General features: G+C 39.7%; 1 non-coding gene across 1 annotated transcript; it reads right to left on the bottom strand.

Annotated features, from left to right (window-relative positions):
- Positions 1 to 318: 318 nt before the first annotated feature.
- On the bottom strand, positions 319 to 425 carry LOC128293433 (small nucleolar RNA R71). Its single transcript, XR_008283615.1, has one exon. It is a non-coding gene; the product is annotated as a small nucleolar RNA R71 (small nucleolar RNA).
- Between the last annotated feature and the right edge of the window lie 22,879 nt (positions 426 to 23,304).

Below are 23,304 nucleotides of genomic sequence, written 5' to 3'. Positions count from 1 at the left end.
AGCATAATTAGAGCTACTGTAGCGGCAAATACTTTTGAATTAAAACCTAAAACTATTCAAATGATTCAACAATTTGTTCAGTTTGATGGTTTGCAGGATGAGGAACCCAACACTCATTTAGCCAACTTCTTAGAACTATGCGATACATTTAAAATTAATGTTGTCTCTGATGATGCCATTCGTCTTCGGTTATTCCCTTTTTCATTGAGGAACAAAGCTAAACAGTGGTTGAACTCGTTACCACGAGGGTCAATTACTACTTGGGAACAAATGACTGAAAATTTTTTACTAAAATATTTTCCGCCAGCTAAAATGGCTAAATTACGTAATGATATCTCTTTTTTTGTGTAGATGGATTTAGAAAGACTCTACGATGCATGGGAGAGATACAAGGACCTTTTAAGAAGGTGCCCTCACCATGGGTTACCGCTTTGGCTACAAGTTCAAACGTTCCATAATGATCTGAATCCTTCGACTCGACAAATGGTTGACGCAGCTGCTGGCAGAACCATCAATAATAAAACATCTGAAGATACATATGAGTTTATAGAGGAGATGTCACTGAATAACTATCAATGGAAAGTCATGAGGACAAAGCCAACGAAAACAGCCAGCGTTTATAACGTCGATTCGGTCATCATGCTCTCTAATCAGGTAGAACTTTTAAATAAAAAGATTGATGGTTTTCTTAGTTCTTCATAGGTTCACCTAGTAATGCAGTGCGAAGCAAGTGGAGGTGTAACAAGCTATTCGGAATACCAACCTTATGGCCACAACACAGATAACGAGCAATTAAACGACATGGATAACAATCCTCAACCTCAAAACAATCCATATAGTAACACTTGCAATGCAGGTTGGAGGAACCACCCCAATTTCTCGTGGAGCGGTCAAGGAAATCAAAGACCACAACCACCTCCAGGCTACCAACAACCACCCTACCAATAGGAAAAGAAGCAGAACCTTGAAGAGATGCTCTCAAAGTTTATTTCAATGTCAGAAACTCGTTTCCAGAACACCGAGACAGCATTTAAAAATCAACAAGTGTCGATCCAAGGGCTCGAAACTTAGATAGGCCATCTTTCCAAACTAATTTCCAAATGATCACAAGGTAGCTTACCAAGTAATACTGAACCCAACCCAGGGGAACAGCTCAATGCAATTAATATTCAAGATGAAGAAGGAGTTGTTGAGCCTAAACCAAAATCGAGGCAAAAAAACTATGGTAAGCAAAGGCCAAGGTGAGGTAGTTATCAATAAAAACAAAACGGTGAATGTTGAATATAAACCTCGTGTGCCATATGTGACAACCCTAATTTGGCCCTAGTCGAAAAGTGGTTTCGGGATCACAAAATCGAGTCACAAAAATAATTAAATGTTATATTCTATGTTTATTATATGTGAAAGTGCATGTGTGAAAATTTCATGCTTTGATTTTGTCATTTGAGAGTAAAATTATGAAATAGGACCTATGTGAAAATTTCTGAAAATGCTATAGGCCAAATTGTAGTGGCCAAATAATTTGTAGTGCAAAATAGGAGGATTTGCATGTCAAACCTCCCATTTTACATGTAGTGGCCGGCCATCATGGTGGTGGCAGACAACATGTGCAAATTTTTTATTGAAATTTTGGCATGAGTATGGCACAAATATTATATGCCATTTTTTGTCATAAATTGTGGGGTAATTAGAATAATAAGAGTAACAAAAGGAAGTGAAGAAAAAGTTTTGTCCATCCTTGTTCATGGTAGCCAAAAATGGAAGATAAAGGAGAGGAAAATAGCTCTTGAATGTTCGGTCACTTGGGGAAGAAAATCCAAGGTAAGTTCATGGTGCTTTGCTTCTATTTTGATGTTTATGGGTTTTACTTGTTTCTACCTTAACCCATGAAGCATATTTTTGATATTTGGTTGTGTCGTGAGCATTCGGTCATGAATGGAAATGAGAGAAATGGTTGTTGTTTCATGTTCTTTTGATGAAAAATGGAGAATAGATGAAGTTGAGCCAAGCAAATGAGCATGCATGTGCCTTAGATGCTAAGGGGAAAAATCGGCTAACATGTTGTGTGTATTATGGCCGAATGTGAACTTGGATAATATTGAGTAATGTTGTTCTTTAAAATGATGAAAGCAAGATTATGCTTAAATGAAGTTATAGGTATGTGATGATTGATTTGTGATATGCATGTTTAAATAACATGCATGCAAGGTATGTGTGAAAGAGTGAATTGGTAATAAATCTGCTTGGGACAGCAGCAGTAACGTGATTTTGGAAAATCACCATAAATTGTGGGAGATGAGTTAGAAGCTGAATAAATTATGTAATTAAAGGTTAATGAGTCTAGTTTCTTATAAAAGAAATCTTGTAAGCAAAATAATTGCTGATGATGAGATATTTGAAGTGATGTTGGACAGGGTCAGAATGACTTCTAGATCCTCTATTCTGTTTTTATAATATCATTATAAATTTTACAAAAATGGTTATAAGATAAAGTTTATATTCTTAGTCTCCTTAATGAGTCTAGTTTCAAATGAAATAAACTAGAACATATTTTGAATTTTTTACAATGAGAAATTTGATTCATAGTGAAGAGTGGTAATATTAGTCAAACAGTGAAATAAGGGAAACTTTAAGAAAAATCTGGTATTGATTGGCCAAACCAAAAATCCTGAAAATTTTATGGGTAAAAGATATATGGGTCTATTTTCAGGAAAAATTAACAGAACTTGATTTGGAGTTTCGTAGATCTAGTTATAAATGATTTAGTGACTGTTGCTCAGGAAGACAGCTTGCAGTGAAATTATGATTATGTGGTAAACTTTGACAAAAATGTGTTAATGAGTTGCTTCTTGATTTCTTATAAGCTTATTATGATTAGTAGGTGTGAAAGTTGAATATATATATATTATATTTTCAAAGTGATGCTTGAATAGTCAAATAATGACTAGTTTAAAATCTTTAAATTTTAAGCTCAAGAGCATAGAGGGGCAAATTCAGATAAGAGAAAAGAGAGAGTAATCGAATAGCCGTTGTAATCATTTGGCAACATTCGAGGTAAGTTCTTAAGTGTTTAAGCTTGATTTCTTTTTATATGCCCAAGAGTTAAATTAATATGGTAAAGGGAATGTAAATTTTATTTAGTTAATGTGCCGAATATATAATGATTTAAGGCTATAAGCCGATTATGGCTATTATGCTTAAGTTGAATTGGATTTGGAAATTTGATGCACTAAATGAGTGTTACAATGAATAAACTATGTCGTATATGTGCTGGTGGAGATATCACGATTTGTGATTATTAAATACCTAAAGGAAACCATGATGTGTATAAAATTATTATTATTAGTCCTTTGTGATAGCCGGATATGGCTTGGCACTAAAGTGATTAAATGTGAACTTCGATGAGGTAAACCATTAAAAGTATGTTGCTATAAGACTATGGGCTAATACGATATGTGGATTTGTTCCGTAAAGTAAATTATTCAGGTATGCGATATGTACTTAGGCATGTTAAATCGATTGGAATTGAATCATGAATGTGAATTGAGAAGCATAGGTAAAAATGCCTAATACATATATGTGAGTAAGGGTAAAACCATCGTAAATTATCGATAAGGATGGGCTATGTGCAGAACCATCTTATAATTGCAAATTTGAAAGGTTGTGTACGAATCAGTGAGCAATATGTATATATTAGATGAATCGTGACCTTTTGGTTCTACTTGAACTAAGTTGCGCGATAAATAATTTATGCATATGACTTATAGTCGAATGGTCACTATGGGTTAAGTTTGAATGGTGAAATGGAAATGTGATATGTTGAATGAGATGTGTTAATATATAATTAAATATGCATGATATTTGATGTGTATCTGGGCTTAAAGACCCGTAGGCTTCGTGCTGGTAAAATATCCGGGTTAAATCCCGCATGCTTCGTGCTGGTATTATATCCGGGATAAATCCCGCAGGCCTAGTGCTGGTATTATATTTGGGCCTTCATGCCTAGTAGGCTTCGTGCCGGTGATGTGTATTCTGGCCTTCGTGCCTAGCAGGCTTCGTGCCGGTGATGTGTATTCGGGCCTTCGTGCCTAGCAGGCGTAATGCCGGTGAAATGATATGTTATGTGAATTCGGTGTTCCTTGTAAGATAAGGGTTTAGCTGAATGTTAAAGATGAAATGATAGTGTATTGTATCATGCTTATATGGCCTAATGGCAAGTATAACATGTTGGTAAATATGCAATGTACTTTTATAATCGAATGATAAGTTTGAAATGAATGTGAGTGAAATGTTATGCATAAGCTATCAAATGTTAAGTGTGACAATGAGAAGAAAGAAAAATGTTTGAGATGTATAATTATATATACGTTCGAATGATGTTAGTACTCAATTGATATGAATATGTTATATGGAACTTGTTGATTTGATTATTCGGGCATTTGAGCTTAGCAGACTATAATGTCGGTAAGATACTATTCGAGCTTTCGAGCCTAGTAGGCTATAAAGCTGGTGAAATGATATTGGGCCTCGAGCCTAGCAGGCGAAATGCCGGTGATTTGAGAAAAGCCTATGACTAAGGTACCTCGTGCTAGATTGTCAAATGAATACATTTAATACGTAAAGTGGGCGTGTACGCAGATGTACTCATATGTGAGTTTGATTTGAAGTGAATCATAAGGGAGTAATATGATACGTACGTGAATAAATGTTAAAGCTATACCTATGATCATGATACACCTGGTCAGGGTGTGAAAGTATGTGAGGGTATTTGATAAAAATATGTTATATGAATTGATTAAGTGTGATAAGAATGCTGAACGTGCATTATGTGCTTGTGTATATTCGATTGACAAAATATCCCTAGAATTTGGCCACTTAAGAAATTAAATAATCAAGTATAATTATGCTTATTTGTTTGCATTGCTTAAGACTTACTAAGCTTATGAAAGCTTACTCGTTGTTACATTTCTCTGCTTTATAGATTGTTGACTTCAGCCATTCGCTCGGGTTGGAGTTCACGAGATATTATCACAATCGTCGAGCTCACGTTATTGGTGTAAGTAAATCCTAGTATTTGAGTCTATGGCATGTATAGGGTTTTAATGTTTTGGACCTCGTAAGCTCATATATGGGATAGATTGCATGTGAAAAGAAAAGTTTTAAATTGATTGAAAGTTTTCAGCACAGTTTTTGTATGATTGACTGAGTTTAAGTCGGGTAACACCTCGAACCCTGTTCCGGTGAGGGATACGGGCGAGGGGTGTTACACCATACCCCAACGCGACAAGGAACGACCGCTCAGATGAACAACTTGGTAAATTCCTTAAACTCTTAAAAAAAATTACATATTAATTTACCGTTTATTGAAGCCCTATCACAGATGGCAAACGCAATGAAATTTTTAAAGGAACTTTTAGTAAATAAGCGGAAGTTGGATGAGGCGTCGCACTTGGAGCTAAACGCAGTTTGCTCAGCTATTCTCCAAAATAGACTACCGAACAAACTAAAAGGTCCAGGGAGTTTTACAATTCCTTGCTTAATTGGTAGTTTAGATGTTAATAATGCATTAGCTGATTTAGGAGCTAGTATTAACATCATGCCCTACAAAATGTTTAAGCAATTAGGTCTCGGGAAACCCAAACAAACTAGGATGAGCATTCAATTAGCATATAAAACTATAAGGTTACCTAGGGGTATTATTGAAGATGTACTAGATAAAATCGATAAATTTATATTTCCCGTTGACTTTATTGTTCTAAATATAGAGAAGGATAGCAATACTCCTTTAATTCTAGGAAGGCCTGTAACACCCCAAACCCGGCCCAGACATTATGGCCAGATCTGATGTGTCACATTGAAGTTTAAAAAAAAAAACCCAAGCCTCTTTCAACGTTCTTCTTAGTGTTTTAAAAGATAGTCTTTTCTATAAGATCAAAGTGAATGGAAGCTGTGCACTAGGTAGGTATCCGATACAGAGGAGGTGAGCCATGAAGGCTGCTTAAGTACCAGGCTCTTGAACGGATCCAATCCTAGACATGCCCACAACCATTGCCACACTTTGGTAGATGAGTTGAAATTCATTTAAGTAGATATTTTTGATAAACCGATTAATTGTATCACTGCGTTATTTTGAAAACGAGTATCATTTTGAAAACGCGCCCTAAGTCTAGCCCATTTTGAATTATTAGCAGAAAAATTTAGAGTTATTAAGAAGAATAAAATAATTCCAGAAAATAGTTAAAATGGCCTTATTACAACCCAAAAACAAATAATATTAACAGTTAAGATAAACTAAAATAGAAACCGATTACTGATTTGCAAAGTTCAAAAGTGATCACCATGGCCACTCTGAATCCCCTCCGGCTCCAAGTCTCCCCATCAAGGCTCACCTGCAAGGTTAAGGAAAAGGGGGTGAGTTTGGGAACTCAGTGTGCAACAAGCCCCTTTCGAGCTTATCCAATATCAGATATCGGGTCAAGCCTTTAGTTTAATCTACATCGGGTGAAGCCTTATCATGAATCATATCACTGGGCCAAAGCCTTTACTGTAAGCGGTATGGCCCATAGGCCCATTTCAATATCACATGTAATATCCATGAATGTATGCAAGCCAATTTGGGGAGACTACTCAACCCACCATCCTCTACTCTCCACCCGTACCAACCAAGCTCTCCATGTGGGGAATAACTCAACCCACCCAACCAAACTCTCCACCGGCAAAGATAGTCTTTATCATATAACTGGAGGCCTAGCCTCTTTTAATAACTAGGGCAAAGCCCTTTTTGCACTTCCTCCATTTATATCAAACCCAACCCGTGCATATAATGAGTATATCATGTGCATCTCATAAGATATCATGTGCATATCATGTCATATCATGTCATATCATGTATATCAAAATCTCATGCATCATATTCTTAATTAAACCCTAAGGGTATAATGGTCATTTTTCCCTAGGGCCAAAATAGTCATTTTTCATATTTTAAGGATACTTTTGTAAATTTACCAAATATTATGGGTTTCCCACGTTCATTAACAATTATCAATATTTCCAAGTGTTTAAACAATGACTTTAACGCACTTTATCAAATTCGGGCTATTGGGCCCAAAACCCCTAATAGACCCTACGAATGCTGGTTTAACCTAATAAGCCCACATAATCCAAATTTTACAACAGTATTAACCGTGTAAACATGCAACTTCTCCACATTCCATTTTTTATCAATTTTACCCAAATGGGGCCGGAAGCCCATTGAGCCCAATTTCTAGCCCACTGAGGCCCAACTTACCAACGTGCACAAAATTGCGCTCTTACATGTTCCATTGATCCAACCACCGACCATATCGTATCTATCGTATCTAAAACCACATGCTAAATCTCAAGTTCTCAAAATGCTGGAATTTTAGCATTTCAGCTTTTCAGCGAATTTTAGCCTAAGCTACTACAAGGGTTGTTACACACCTGTTTCGTGACGTTTGCTAACAAAGTCTTCCACGAAAACCTACAATTAATCACCACCATTGTTAGTTTACAGTTCAAGCAATCAAACCCAAAGTCCCCTTACCATATTCGGCTAAAGAATCCCTAATAGCCATAGATCCCTTACCTTCACAGGGTCCGACGATTCGATTCAAGCTTATCCAAAGCTGATACTCCAAGCCTTGCTGCTCCTCCCAAGTTATCTATTTCACTACACAAACCATACAACTCAAAAGAAAAGGCCCCATAAGGCCTATGCCTCAAAACGACAACCTCCCTAAACCATAGGGGGTTTTAGTGTTTTTCAATATTTATACCACTGATCTGACTTGGAAAACGAGTACTTACCACAATCTTCCCTTCTGCACCGCTTAGATCCAAAGTAAACTTAGTCTTCAACCACCTAGCAGCTTTCGAATCCTAGAGGTCCATAGGTTCGACTATGCCCCTAGAACTAAGGTATTTCAACTTTTAGGACCAAGGAAAAGAAATGGTGTGGTGGCTTGTATTGGTGTTACCGTCGGGGACTTTTAGAGTTTGAAGGAATCGGTCGCCACAATGAAGAGGAAAGAAGGTGGCCGGTCTAAAAGAAATCAGCACAATCAATCTTCACAGGTTTCGGCTCTTGTGGCTATTCAGTAAGGGTGAAGAGAAGAAAAGGGAATAGTAGATTGGTTTTGGAAAAGAAAAGAAAGAAAGATGGATGGAAAGAGTGGTAATTTCGGCTAGAGAAGAAGAAGGAGAGAAAAAGAATCACTCTCTGATGTAGAGAAAAAGAATCACTCTCTGATGTTTAAACAAAGGAAACGGCACAACATAAGCCCCTAATGCCGAAAGACCCACCCTAAAACCCTTAAGCCAATTTCTCCTCCCTAACTCCCACTATTCGGCTAACTCTAAGCCTCCCTTCAAATCCCTAAAATCTCTCCCCTTATCACTCCTTAATCCCTGCATTTGACTGATTCAAACTCTCTCCAACAGAGTTCCATTTGACTTCCATCTCCTGCATGCCCAAGACATAAAAATAACAACACAATTACCAGCTTAGTGGATCGAACCTTGGTTTCCCCCAACCACTTACACGCCACCCTTTTTTAGCTCCTTAGTGGCGTCACTTAGCCACTTTGCTAGGGGCTCTCTTGTGTTACATTATACCCACATCTTTTAATAAGGCCACCTAACCAATGCTCCTAACTCCTTAAGTCCAAAATTCAAAAACTCCACCGGGTTTTGGCCAACACATGGGCCCTCCATAGGCCCATTTACATACTTCAATTATGAATTTCACAACCAAATACCAAATTTTTAAAAATTTTACCAAATTCTTGAAAATTACAAAAATCCCGAAAATTAGGGTGTTACAACTCTACCTTCCTTAAAGAAATTTCGGCCTCAAAATTTTACCTGACCCAAACAGTTGAGGGTGTTGTTGACGCATCGCCTCCTCCGTCTCTCAAGTAGCTTCTTCTTTGCCATGGTTTCTCCAAAGTACCTTCACTAATGGAACTGACTTTCTTCTCAACACCTTGATGTCACGATCAAGTATCTGCACAGGTTCTTCTTTGAAGGTCAAATCTGACTGTACCTCAATTTTTGCGACTGGCATGATATGAGTAGGGTCAGAACGATATCTCCTTAGCATGGACACATGAAAGATGTCGTGAATACGATCCAGCTTTGGAGGTAACTCTAGCTGATAAGCCACCGGCCTTATCTGCCTAAGGATTCGATAAGGCCCAATGAACCGTGCACTCAACTTTCCCTTCTTACCAAACCTCAAAATCTTCTTCCACGGTGAAACCTTCAAAAAGACCATGTCCCCTACAGCATACTCAATATCCTTACGCTTCAGATCAGTATAAGACTTTTTTCGATCCACTGCCTCCTTTAACCGATTCTTGATCACCTTAACTTTGTCTTCAGTATCCGCTACTAGCTCCGGTCCAAGTACTTGCCTTTCCCCCAACTCTACCCAACAAGTAGGCGAACGGCACCTTCGCCCATACAGTGTCTCGTAAGGAGCCATCTGAATACTTGCTTGGTAACTGTTGTTATACGCGAACTCCGCCAATCACAAGTAATCCTCCCAACTGCCCCTAAAATCAATAACACAACCCCTCAACATGTCTTCTAGAATCTGAATGACTCTCTCTGACTGCCCATCCGACTGAGCATGAAAAGCCGTACTAAAATTCAATCACGTTCCCAACGCCTCATGCAACTTCTGACAAAACCAAGATGTAAACCTTGGGTCTCGGTCAAAAATTATCGATACTGGCACCCGATACAATTGCACTATCTCTGCCACATACAACTTGGCTAACCTCTGAAGTGAGTAATTGACTCGAACAGGTATGAAATGAGCAGATTTCGTCAGCCTATCCACAATTACCCAAACTGAGTTCCTCTTGGAAGGTGTCAATGGTAGACCACTCACAAAATCCATGGTCACCCTTTCCCATTTCCAAAGTGGTATCTTCACTGGCTGTAACAATCCTGAAGGCAGTTGATGCTCGGCCTTTACTTGTTGACATGTCAAACATTTTCCCACAAATTCAGCCACTTCTCGCTTAAGCCCAGGCCACCAATATTGCTCTCGCAAGTTTCGATACATCTTACTCCCTCCTGGATGCATAGCATAAGGTCCACCATGTGCCTCCCTCAAAATCATCAATCTCAAATCAGAGTCCTTTGGCAAACAAATTCTTCCCCGGAAGCAAAGAACCCCATCACCATTTAATCCAAAGTCTGGATTCTCACCCTTCTCAGCTTACTGAAACCGAGAAACCAACGACCCATCCACTAACTGCTGCTTCCTAATCTGCTCCACCCAAGTCGGTCTCACTTTTAATTCTACCAATAAGCTTCCATCGTCAAACAAGCTTAATCGAGCAAATATTGCCCTCAATTCCGCCATAGTCCTTCGACTTAGCGCATTAGCCACGACATTTGCCTTACCAGGATGGTACTCAATCGAATAGTCATATTTCTTTAACAACTCTACCCACCTTCGCTGTCTAAGATTCAGCTCCTTTTGAGTCAGCAAGTACTTAAGACTCTTATAGTCCATATAGATAACGTATCTCTCCCCATACAAGTAGTGCCTCCATATCTTAAGCGCAAAGATCACTGCCACCAACTCCAAGTCATGAGTAGGATAGTTTACCTCATGATGCTTAAGCTGTCGTGAAGCATAAGCGACCACTTTACCCTCTTGCATCAACACACAGCCCAAACCTACATGTGACGCATCACTGTACACAGTGAAGTCCTTACCAGACTCTGGCTAAATCAACACTGGTGCCACAGTGAAAACCTTCTTTAACTTCTCAAAAGCCTCTTGCTGCTTATTTGCCCAAACAAACGGTGCTCCCTTTCTTATAAGTTTCGTTAACAGTGCTGCCAACACAGAAAATCTTTCCACAAATCTTCGGTAATAACCTGCCAACCTTAAAAAACTCTGGATTTTCGTTACTGACCTCAGTGGCTTCCATTCCAGAATTGCCTCAATCATCCGAGGGTCTACCTTGATCCCCTCAGTAGACACAACATGCCCCAAGAAAGTTACTTCATCCAACCAAAACTGCACTTACTGAACTTTGCATAGAGTTGCTTTTCCCTTTAGCACTTGCAGCACAATACGAAGATGCTCATCATGCTTCTCTTCCGTTTCCGAGTACACTAAGATATCATCGATAAAAACGACTACGAACTGATCCAAGTACGGCTGAAATACCCGATTCATCAAATCCATGAATGCTCCAGTGCATTAGTCAACCCAAAGGGCATAACTAGAAACTCGTAATGACCATATCGAGTTCTGAATGTCGTCTTATGAATATCCTCTTCTTTGACTCTCAATTGATGACATCCTGACTGAAGGTTAATCTTAGAAAATACTGAAGCTCCTCGCAGTTGGTCGAACAGATCGTCGATTCTTGGCAACGGATACTTGTTCTTGATCGTCAGTTTGTTCAACTGCCGATAATCAATACACATCCACATGGTCCCATCTTTCTTCTTTACAAACAGTACTGGTGCGCCCCCATAGAGAAACACTTGGTCTTATAGACCCTCTATCCAACAGTTCTTGAATCTGAGCTTTCAGTTCCACCAATTCCTTTGGTGCCATCCAATAAGGTGCAATGGATAGTGGAGCTGTCCCAGGTAACAAGTCGATTCCGAACTCGACTTCTCTGTTCGGATGTAGTCTAGGAAGTTCCTCTGGAAATACATCTTGAAATTCTTTGATGGTCCTAACCGACTCCACAGTCATCCCCTCAGGTTTAGCTTGACTCACAAATGCTAAAAACGCCTCACAACCTTTCTGAATCAACTTCTCAGCCCTTAAAGTCAAGTTAACATTGGACAAATAGTTCTTTCGCTCCCCTATGACCATTATCTCTTCATCCTCGGTAGTTCTTTGCACCATCCTCTTAACAGCACAATCCAACGTCGCCCTATGCTTAGTTAGCCAGTCCATTTCCAAAATAAGATCAAATTCCCCAAATGGCAGCTCCATCAAATCTCCTATGAATATCCTATTTTGTGTTTCTAAAGGCACCTCTCTAAAGAGTTTATCTACCTTAACCGAGTGCCCTAAAGGACTTATCACTGATACCCCACTCACAGTCTTCTCAGGAAGCTTACCCAACGCCCCAGATACATTACAGGCAACATACGAATGAGTGGAACCGATATCAATCAAAGCAGTGTAAGGCGTGCTATGAATGAAGAACGTATCGGTTATAACATCAGAAGCACCACCCTCCTCACGACGTCGTGCAGCATAAACCAATGCCGGCTGTCGAGCTTCCGCATGCCCAGCACCCCTACCAGGTACCCCACGTCCACGTCCATTACCACCTCTACTTTACCCACGGCCTCTCTGTGGTGGTGGTCCTCCTCGCAGTGGTTGGACACCTCTTTACTCTGCAACTTGATCCTGAGCTGCTCTCCGAGGACACTCTCTGAACTTATGTTCCTTTGACCCACATCGAAAACATGCTCCAGTTCATTTCCAGCACTCCCCCATATGCACTCTGCCACAATCCCTGCAAGTCTGCGGTCTAAAGGTATTCACTGGAACTGCTCGAACTGATTCCTCCATTCTAGCTCTTTTGGCATTTCTATTTGCAGCACCCTTAGGTCCAGAATCCCTCCTAAATCTAGGTCGATCCCTCTCACGATTCTGCCGTTCAGTTCATTTTACTTCTTCAGCTATCTTAGCCTTCTCTACCAACGCAGCGAAATCACGCTCCCTCTGTGGAGCTATATCACCCTAAGTTCATCGTGGAGGCCATCCTCGAATCGAACACTGCGCTCATATTCGGTCGCAACTATCCCGCTAGCATATCAACTCAGCCTCAAGAATTTCGCCTCATACTCCACAACAGTCTTATTACCCTAAACCAGATTCAAAAATTCCTTTCGACGGGCATCCACATAACTAGCTCCAACATACCTCCCCTTAAAAGTAGTCTTGAACAGTTCCCAGGTTACTCATTCGATTGGGGTGCTCTCCCTTACCGTGATCCACCACCGGTATGCCTCATCTCGTAGCAACGGCACGGCCCCCTTCAGCTTTTGCTCCACAGAGCAATCTAGGTTGTCCATAATCCGCTCTGTTGCCTCAGGCCAATATTCAGCTACGTTTGGGGCTACTCCAGATACACCCCTAAAAACCTCTGCTCCATTTGCCCGGAGTCACTCAGAGATGGATCCCCTATTCACTGTCCCGGGGCTAGCTCCAGCAACCCTTTCCAAAACCCTTAACATCGCTTGGGACAAAGCATCGTCCCCCGCAGTGCGATCATGTGACCCAGTCTCAGTTGCCTGTGGCACAAATGCCTCCTCAGCTGGCCTATGTCCTGAGGATGAAGATTCAGCTTGCACCCTTCCGAGACCACATCCGCGGCCTCGTCCACGAGTTCCCCTTGTACTCATATCGAATTATCTGATTACGAATTTTATGACATTAGTTTAATATTTCAGTTGTTTATTACAAGATATTTTATGGAAATATAGTAGTTCAGGGATTGTTCTCGTAACGTCGTAGCCTAGCTACAGTCTCAATCTTACTATTTTATAGCTCTACCTTATCTAAAGTATCATAGTAGGGTCTTAGTTCTATCCATAGCATCATATCAATATCACACATCGTAAAAGAAAGTATACTTATAAACTTGGTGTCAGGGATTCAGTGTGCCACTTCTTTCTCCAAACCATTTAAAACAAAAACCTGTATTTGGTCACAAAAAAATAGAAATTTTTCAAAAATTGATTTAAAATACCCTTGTTTTGAAATTCTTGATTTTAAAACCGTTTAGAAACCCATAGCAGAGTTGTTGCAACCTGGCTCTGATACCACTAAATGTAACACCCCAAACCCGGCCCAAACGTTATGGCCGGATCCGACGTGTCACATTGAAGTTTAAAAAAAAACCAAAGCCTCTTTCAACGTTTTTCCTAGTGTTTTAAAAGATAGCCTTTGCTATAAGATCAAAGTGAATAGAAGCTGTGCACCAGGTAGGTATCCGATACAGAGGAGGTGAGCCATGAAGGCTGCTTAAGTACCAGGCTCTTGAATGGATCCAATCCTAGATATGCCCACAACCATTGCCACACTTTGGTAGATGAGTTGAAATTCATTTAAGTAGATATTTTTGATAAACCGATTAATTGTGTCACTGCGTTATTTTGAAAACGAGTATCATTTTGAAAACGCGCCCTAAGTCTAGTCCATTTTGAACTATTAGCAGAAAAATTTAGAGTTATTAAGAAGAATAAAATAATTCCAGAAAATAGTTAAAATGGCCCTATTACAACCCAAAAACAAATAATATTAACAGTTAAGATAAACTAAAATAAAAACCGGTTACTGATTTGAAAAGTTCAAAAGTGATCACCATGGCCACTCTGAATCCCCTCCGGCTCCAAGTCTCCCCATCAAAGCTCACCTGCAAGGTTAAGGAAAAGGGGATGAGTTTGAGAACTTAGTGTGCAACAAGCCTCTTTCGAAGCCCATCCAATATCAGCATACTAGGCCGAAGCCTTTACTATAAGCGGTATGGCTTATAGGTCCATTTTAATATCACATGTAATATCCATGAATGTATGCAAGCCCATTTGGGGAGACTACTCAACCCACCATCCGCTACTCTCCACCTATGCCAACCAAGCTCTACATGTGGGGAATAACTCAACCCACCCAACCAAACTCTCCACTGGTAGCATAGTCGCTTTATCATATAACCGAGGCCTAGCCTCTTTAATAATCGGGCAAAGCCCTTTTGAAAACCGGGCAAAGCCCTTTTTGCACTTCCTCCATTTATATCAAACCCAACCCATGCATATAATGAGTATATCATGTGCATCTCATAACATATCATGTGCATATCATGTCATATCATGTCATATCATATATATCAAAATCTCATGTATCATATTCTTAATTAAACCCTAGGGGTATAATGGTCATTTTTTCCTAGGGCCAAAACAATCATTTTTCATATTTTAAGGATACTTTTGGAAATTTACCAAATATTATGGGTTTTCTACGTTCATTAACAATTATCAATATTTCCAGGTGTTTAAACAATGATTTTAATGCACTTTATCAAATTTGGGCTATTGGGCCCAAAACCCCTAATGGCCCCTACAAATGTCGGTTTAACCCATTAAGCCCACATAATCCAAATTTTACAACAGTACTAATTGTGTTAACATACAACTTTTCCAAATTCCATTTTCTATCAATTTTACCCAAATGGGCCCGAAAGCCCATTGAGCCCAATTTCTAGCTCACTGAGGCCCAACTTACCAACGTACACAAAATTGCGCTCTTACATGTTCCATTGATCCAACCACCGACCATATCGTATCTATCGCATCTAAAACCACATGCAAAATCTCAAGCTCCCGAAATGCCAGAATTTTAGCATTTCGGCTTTTCAGCGAATATTAGCCTAAGCTACTATGAGGGTTCTTACACACTTGTTTCGTGTCGTTTGCTAACAAAGTCTTCCACGACAACCTACAATTAATCACCACCATTCTTAGTTTACAATTCAAGCAATCAAACCCAAAGTCCACCTTACCATATTCGGCTAAAGAATCCCTAATAGCCATAGATCCCTTACCTTCACAGGGTCCGACGATTCGATTCAAGCTTATCCAAAACTGATACTCCAAGCCTTGCTACTACTCCAAAGTTATCTATTTCACTACACAGACCATACAAGTCAAAAGAAAAGGCCCTATAAGGCCTATGCCTCCAAACGGCAACCTCCCTAAACCATAGGGGGTTTAGGATTTTCTTAATATTTATACCACTGAACCAACTTGGAAAACGAGTACTTACCACAATCTCCCCTTTTGCACCGCTTAGATCCAAAGTAAACTTAGCCTTCAACCACCTAGCAGCTTTCAAATCCTAGAGGTCCATAGGATCGACTATGCCCCTAGAACTAAGGTATTTCGGCTTTTATGACCAAGGAAAAGAAATGGTGTGGTGGCTTGTATTGGTGTTGCCGTCGGGGACTTTTAGAGTTTGAAGGAATCGGTCACCACAATGTAGAGGAAAGAAGGTGGCTGGTCTAAAAGAAATTGGCACAATCAATCTTCACAGGGTTCGGCTCTTGTGGCTATTCAGCAAGGGTGAAGAGAAGAAAAAGGAATAGTAGATTGGTTTTGGAAAAGAAAAGAAAGAAAGATGGATGGAAAGAGTGGTAATTTCGGCTAGAGAAGAAGAAGGAGAGAAAAAGAATCACTCTCTGATGTTTAAACAAAGGAAATGGCACAACCTAAGCCCCTAATGCCGAAATACCCACCTTAGAACCCCTAAGCCGATTTCTCCTCCCTAACTCCCACTATTCGGCTAACTCTAAGCCTCCCTTCAAATCCCTAAAATCTCTCCCCTTATCACTCCTTAATCTATGCATTTGACTGATTCAAACTCTCTCCAACAGAGTTCCATTTGACTTCCAACTCCTGCATGCCCAAGATATAAAAATAACAATACAATTGCCAGCTTAGTGGATCGAACCTTAGCTTCCCCCAACCATTTACACACCACCCCTTTTTTTAGCTCCTTAGTGGTGTCATTTAGCCACTTTGCCAGGGGCTCTCTTGTGTTACATTTTACCCACATCTTTTAATAAGGCCACCTAACCAATGCCCCTAACTCCGTAAGTCCAAAATTCAAAAACTCCACCGGGTTTTGGCCAACACATGGGCCCTCCATAGGCCTATTTACATACTCCAATTATGAATTTCACAACCAAATACCAAATTTTTAAAAATTTTACCAAATTCTCAAAAATTACGAAAATCTCGAAAATCAGGGTATTACAAGGCCCTTTTGAGTAACTGCTAAAACGATTATTGATGTTGGCACAGGTGAACTCACAATCCGTGTGGGAGACGAAACAATCACCCTTCAAGCTCACAATTCTGGCAACACATCGGGAATTGAAGGTGATCATTTAACCCATTCTCCTAGAACTGACAATATGGTATAACCTACTTTACAAGAAATAAGTTTGAATGAAGTACACGAGTCATTCTCAAGCAATAGTAGAGGATCTGTTCATGATGATCGAAGATTAAAAATAGGGGAACTCAATGAATGGCGGACGCATAAACCAAGAACACCTGACAAACCGAATCTACGACAGAACGAGCTCAATACCTTTCCAAATCAACTTAATATTGGAGACAGAGTCTTATTAGATTCCGTAGATCCGTACATTGTCAATACCACACCGAATAAAGAAATCCCTCTTACGGTACTTAGTATCTTTCCATTCGGTACGGTCGAGGTAAGGCACCCCAAGTTCGGCACTTTTAAGGTAAACAACACCCGTTTAAAACCTTATTTTGATGAGATTGATGACAGGAATGAGGAGTATAAACTCCTCGAACCACCATGATTATTCAACGGAGAGGTAAGTCAAGCTTAGACTATAAATAAGCGCTTCCCAAGAGGCAACCCGAGCACTAACTGTATTAACTTCTTTAAAAATTTAGTCTTCAACATCTAACCTACTAACAGAGCTCTTGAATACAGGTTTTCCACAGGGACACGGCCATGAGCACGGGCGTGCTGAGGGCCGTGTGAAAATAGGGCAAAGATTTCCCCAAACATGGGCTACAGTAAAACGCCACGGCTGTGCGACATTACTGTGGTTGAGCCTGCTAAAACAACACGGGCGTGCGACACGCCTGTGTGGAAAAATCGTGGGTGAACCTGTTAAAACAACACGGGAGTGTGACATGCCCATGTCTAACACTCGTGGTCGAACCTGTTAGATTGACACGGGCGTGTGAGAAGCGAACAATACCAGAAATGGCCGTGCAACACTGCCGTGTGCACCCACATGCCCAAGGAACACGGGCGTGTACTAAATGTCAGACACGCCCAAATTCAAAATTCACGAATCACACGGGCTGAAATTGGGGAACACAGGCATGTGCCCTAGCCGTGTGGCCCAAAATCTATAAATACCCTGTACTATTCACTTTTTTTCCCATTCAAAAACCCTAACTCTAGCCACTGCAACTCCACACTACCTCCCTACCATGCCCGTGCGCCGCTTCCCACTTCATTTTTGACGCTCAATCTCTTTCCCTTAGCATTTGTTTACTCCTTTCACCTCTATTTTACTTATTTCTTATGCTTATTATCAACATAATCTTCATATCTTTTGAACTATTTTTCATTTTTCTATCATTTAATTTGCATTCTTAGTTTAGTTATCATACATTTCGTGTTAAATCAAGTTATTAGGAGCACCTCATACCCATGACATTACTATGCTTATTCTCATGTTAGTACCATGCCAATGTCGATCATTTAATTTGCATTCCTAGGTTAGTTATCATACATTCTGTGTTAAATTGAGATTAGTAAAACCTCATACCCATAACATTTCTATTCTCATTCTCATTGTTATTATGGTTGAGTTTGCTTCATATTAGTAGTATTGGCTGAAATAGTTAGTTCAAATTCATGCCTTTTACTTCTTCGAATTCATTTACCTATTATTATTATAGTTTATATTACAGGCTTTTAATGTCGTCTTCACGAGGAAAGAAAACCATCGTACCTGCCTCGAAGAAGAGGAAGGGAGCGTCATCCTCCGCGAGTCCAGCCACAAAAATTCGTCACACTCTCCTACAGTTCCCCCGAGGGCCCCAAGAAGAGCTTTTCCAAATACTTTGGGCCCGACCCTTAATTGCGGGCCGCTGCATTGACTGGGCTGTCGTAGAACAAGTTCAGATGGCTGATGCAATTCGGGCCCTCCTAACCACTGACCCTTGGAAGCTGCTCTTTGGGATCATCTAACAAATATACCTCGAGCTCACGATGGAACTATGCTCAACATTCTATCTTTAAACCGTAATGAAAAATTATGATGATCCCGGCACGGTCCAATTTCGCCTAGGCGGGTTAGTCCGCCAGCTAAGCCTCCCAAAGTTCGGTGCTACACTAGGCTTATATACAGAGGAGTTCAAGGAGGAAAATGAACTACATGCTCTCACTCGCCACATACATTTTTCTCCCTCGAAGTGCTGGCACACTTTGGCCAATGGCTCAGCCTCCTACAATCCTAGCTGCTCCAAGGCATCAGTTCTCCCACCATCCCTGAGGTACCTACACGCCATTTTAGCTCACACGATTATAGGGAGACGAGAGAGCACTGGCATCGTCAACACTCACGACGCCTACTTCTTATGGTGTATGTTGCACAGGCAGGTCATCGACCTTGCCTATTTCATCGCCCTCGCGATTCAGCACTAGACTGAGCGGCATAGGAAGGGGGTCATCTCCATTGGCCCATATGTAACGTGATTGGCTCGACACTGCGACCCAAGAATCATCCTTGACCCTCATTGGCGAGATGTCTCACAAGGCATCTCAAGCATGCTTAGCATGAGGATGATCGAGAGGCACCGAGGAACCTACCCTCCTCAATATCGTCTCGTCCAATCCACCGAGGAAGAGGCCTATGAGGACATTCCTGATGATGTCCCTTCACAGCATGAGGACCCACCATCCCAGCCACCACCACCCTCTCGTCCAGTTCATGCGGCGGCTTCATATGCTGACATCTCTAGTGCCTCACTCGATTCGAACAGTAGTGTTTTCAATGATTTGACAACATTGATGCTACTCTATAGCAGATTTGTCAGCACCTCTACATGTCCTCGCCAGTCCCACCTCGCGAACCATCCAGCAATGAAGATGTTTAAAAATATTTATTTATTATTTTATGTTTTTAATTTTTATTAAAACTACTTTTTATTTTTATTAGATTTTAGAAATTTTATTTTTAATTATTAATTTGGTTATTTCTTTTTGAGTAATTATTCTTCCTAATATCCCCTAAAAAGTTCCTGATTTTATCATAGTTATATAGAGCTCTTAAGCTCATTATCACATGGGAACTAAAACTCCACCGGGAAAGGTTCTCCACGACTGCCATGTCTTGCTTGCCCATGACCATAGCTACCACTAGAGATAATATCCTTTTAGCGCAAGACTTATGGCCTAATGAACCTCTACGACCGCCGGAGTATCCTCCTCCACTCTCGAACCGATTACTCTCCAGAACTCCAGTTCGAGGAATTCATCATACAGGAAGTTTCACTTCTCTCCCTATCTTATTTTTATACTCTAATATCTATCTTTATACATTGAGGGCAATGTACATCTTAAGTTTGGGGGGTATTTATTTATTATCAGAAAAATCCCCGAATGACTGCCTTGTTCTCTTAAAAAGCTCTCATATCATATTTAGGATAAATTTTGATATATTTATGATTTTGATTGACATATCTTGAATTAAAACATAGGCATTTATGCATTGATTGTTTAAACTTTAAGACATTAGAGAATCAAGCATGATAAGTTAATTTTTAAGAATTTAAATCTTAGGTTGTTTCCCTAAATTTTAGGTATTACTTTGAGTTGGGATTCACAAGTATTAAACATCAAAAATTCATAATTTTTGTGAGATTTGTGAGCCTTTTGAGCATGTATTAATTCTTTCATGCTCACTTTTATTATTGCTTTGAGTGCGTCAGTAGTGAACTATTATTCTAGAACTTACTTGATTATTCATGTTGAGACCACACCATTTGATTTGATATGTCAAAATGATTTAGGCACTTAGGATTAACCCATTCATGCCATGAAAAGCTACCTCCACAATTATCCCCTAGTGAATACCCTTGAGCCTAACAAGCCATTTCTTGTATTACCCTTAATATTAACCTTTAACCCATTATTGTTAAAACCCCCTAAATTAATTAAAAACCCATTTTTGTCGAGATTTGAATTGAAATAGTTGCTTAGCTATGTTTTATTCTACTCTGTAATTTAATGTGTTCTTAAAAAAAACATGTATACATATTGGTAGTGATCTTCTGTTTGTAAGCTTCAGAAGTTAAATTCCTTAGTCGCTCTATTGTACGCAAGTGATAATTAACTCTTTTTTCTAGTTAGGTATTTTTTCAATTCAATCTCGATTCTAACCCTTTCTTTCAGCTTGTGACCACACCCCCTAACCAAACCTCATTACAACCCTCTAAAGACCTTTTGATTGATGTATGATCTTAAATTATAGTGGTGGAGATTTGATTTTCATGCAAGCCTATGGTAATGACTTTTCATTATTGACTGTTGAGTGCTTCATTATTGTCCTTAAACACCTCGAGTGATTTGAGTGAATCTGTAGTGAGGATGTGAAACTCTGTGGTATTCTGAATCAAAGGTAATTACTTAAATGAGGAGAGACACCTATGTTTGCATGATTAAATACTCAACTTGGAATGTTTGAAACTTTTATGTTCTTTTAGTTGAATTCCCAATGTATGATTACCTATGGATTACTCTGAGATATTATCGATTGAAATTATAAGTTGAGAAGAATTTATTTTGATTATGAGTTGAGAATTTTGCTTGAGGACAAGCAAATGCTTAAGTGTGGGGGTATTTGATAAACCGTAATTTATACATATTTTTACCCTATGTTTAACACATTTTATGGATGATTTTCCATTAGAATTGGTGAATTCGATGCTCCTAATGCTTTAATTTCATGTTTTACACTTAGGAGAGCATAGGAGAGCGAAAGGAACGAGAAACGGGTCAAAAACGGAGAAAATGGGCCAAAGTACGAAATCAACATGGCCTGGACCACCCCACACGGGCAGACCACACGGCCGTGTCAATTTGGCAAGCTCAAGCACGGGCTGAAGTAATTGCACACGGGCATGTCCCTGCCGAGCCCAAGTTGAGTCCAAGTAGGAAAAGGCTAATTTTGAGGGCTTTTATGCATTCCAAAGCCTATAAGTACACCCTAGAGAAGGAAGAAAAGAGAGGACAAAGCACGGGGTAAGGAATTAGTCCAAGAAAGCCAATTGATTCATCTTAGAAGCTGGATTCATCATCAAGACTAAAGATCTCCCCTCAATTCCCCTTCAGGAGTTTTGGGTTTTCTTTATGTTTTGTACTATTTATTATTCTGAGATGTTTTCTTATTTAGTTATGAACTAAATCCCTAAATACCTAAGGGGAATGAAACCTAAGACGAATCTTGTTATTATTTTCTGAATTGTATGATAAATATTTGACTTGTTCTTAATTATGTGTTCTTAATTCCTATTTTGATATCCCAGGAAACCGATTCAAGATAAGCTCTTATTCAGAGGAGGAATAGATCCTGTTTAAGAGTACATTTATCATAATTAAGCGGAGTTGATTGCGCGCCTAGACATAGGGTGACAAGATTTTGCTGGATTAGGGTGAAACCTAATAAGGGGATCCATAGATCGAGTTAATGCAACCCTAGAGTGTTAATTAGAGAAAAGTCTCGGTTATTCAATCTAGGGATTAGATGTTATTAGTATTGAATAGGGATAATAACATAACTTAGGGTGTAACACCCCGAACCCGTGACCGTCGCCGGTGTCTGACACGAGGGGTTAACGGGCCAAATCCTCTCAAGGTACCAACCAATTTGGCATTTCCAGACAGGCTGGAAAACTGCATCACTGTCGCCTTAAAAATCATATCTCGAGTTCCAAAACTCGGAAACTGATTATGTAAATTTTCCCTGAATTTAGACTCATATATCCATCCATGGATTTATTTCTAGAATTTTTGGTCGGGCCAATTGGTACAGTTTATTAGTTAAAGTCACCCATGTTACAGGGGTCGACTACACTGACCTTCGCGCGTTAAAACTTGAATATCATCTCGTAAAGAGCTCTAATGCTCATGCCGTTTGTTTCTAATGAAACTAGACTCAAAGGGGAATCTATTCATATAAGGTATGACTTCTAATTGTTTCTGGATAATTTATGGTAAATTTTCAAAGTCGCGACAGGGGACCCAGAAACCGTTCTGGCCCTGTCTCACGAGAACTTTAATATTTCTCAGTATACTGCTCATATGGTCGTTTCGTTTCGTCCATATAAAATAGATTCATCAAGGTTCAATTTAATAATTTACTCACTATTTAATTCTACTTCTACTATTTTTAGTGATTTTCAATCTCATCTCACTGCTGCTGTCCGCAACAGTTACTGCAGTAGACTATGCCAATTTCATGAATCTTTCCTTGGCCTTAATCATCCATCATACATGACACAAATTATGGCCACCTTATCAAAATTAAAGTTTCTAAGACTCGTGGCTATAGGTTCTAGCATCCCACTCGACAACCACATAGGCCATTTTCACATGGCTTAAAGTTTACAACCCACAGTTCAACAAAATATAATAGCCTATACATGCCAAATGTTCTTCAACAACGA

Source organism: Gossypium arboreum, chromosome 5 (genome assembly GCF_025698485.1).
Source record: "Gossypium arboreum isolate Shixiya-1 chromosome 5, ASM2569848v2, whole genome shotgun sequence".
Taxonomy (NCBI): domain Eukaryota; kingdom Viridiplantae; phylum Streptophyta; class Magnoliopsida; order Malvales; family Malvaceae; genus Gossypium; species Gossypium arboreum.
The sequence above is the reverse complement of the archived record's forward strand: the minus strand, read 5'-3'. Positions and strand labels throughout refer to the sequence as shown.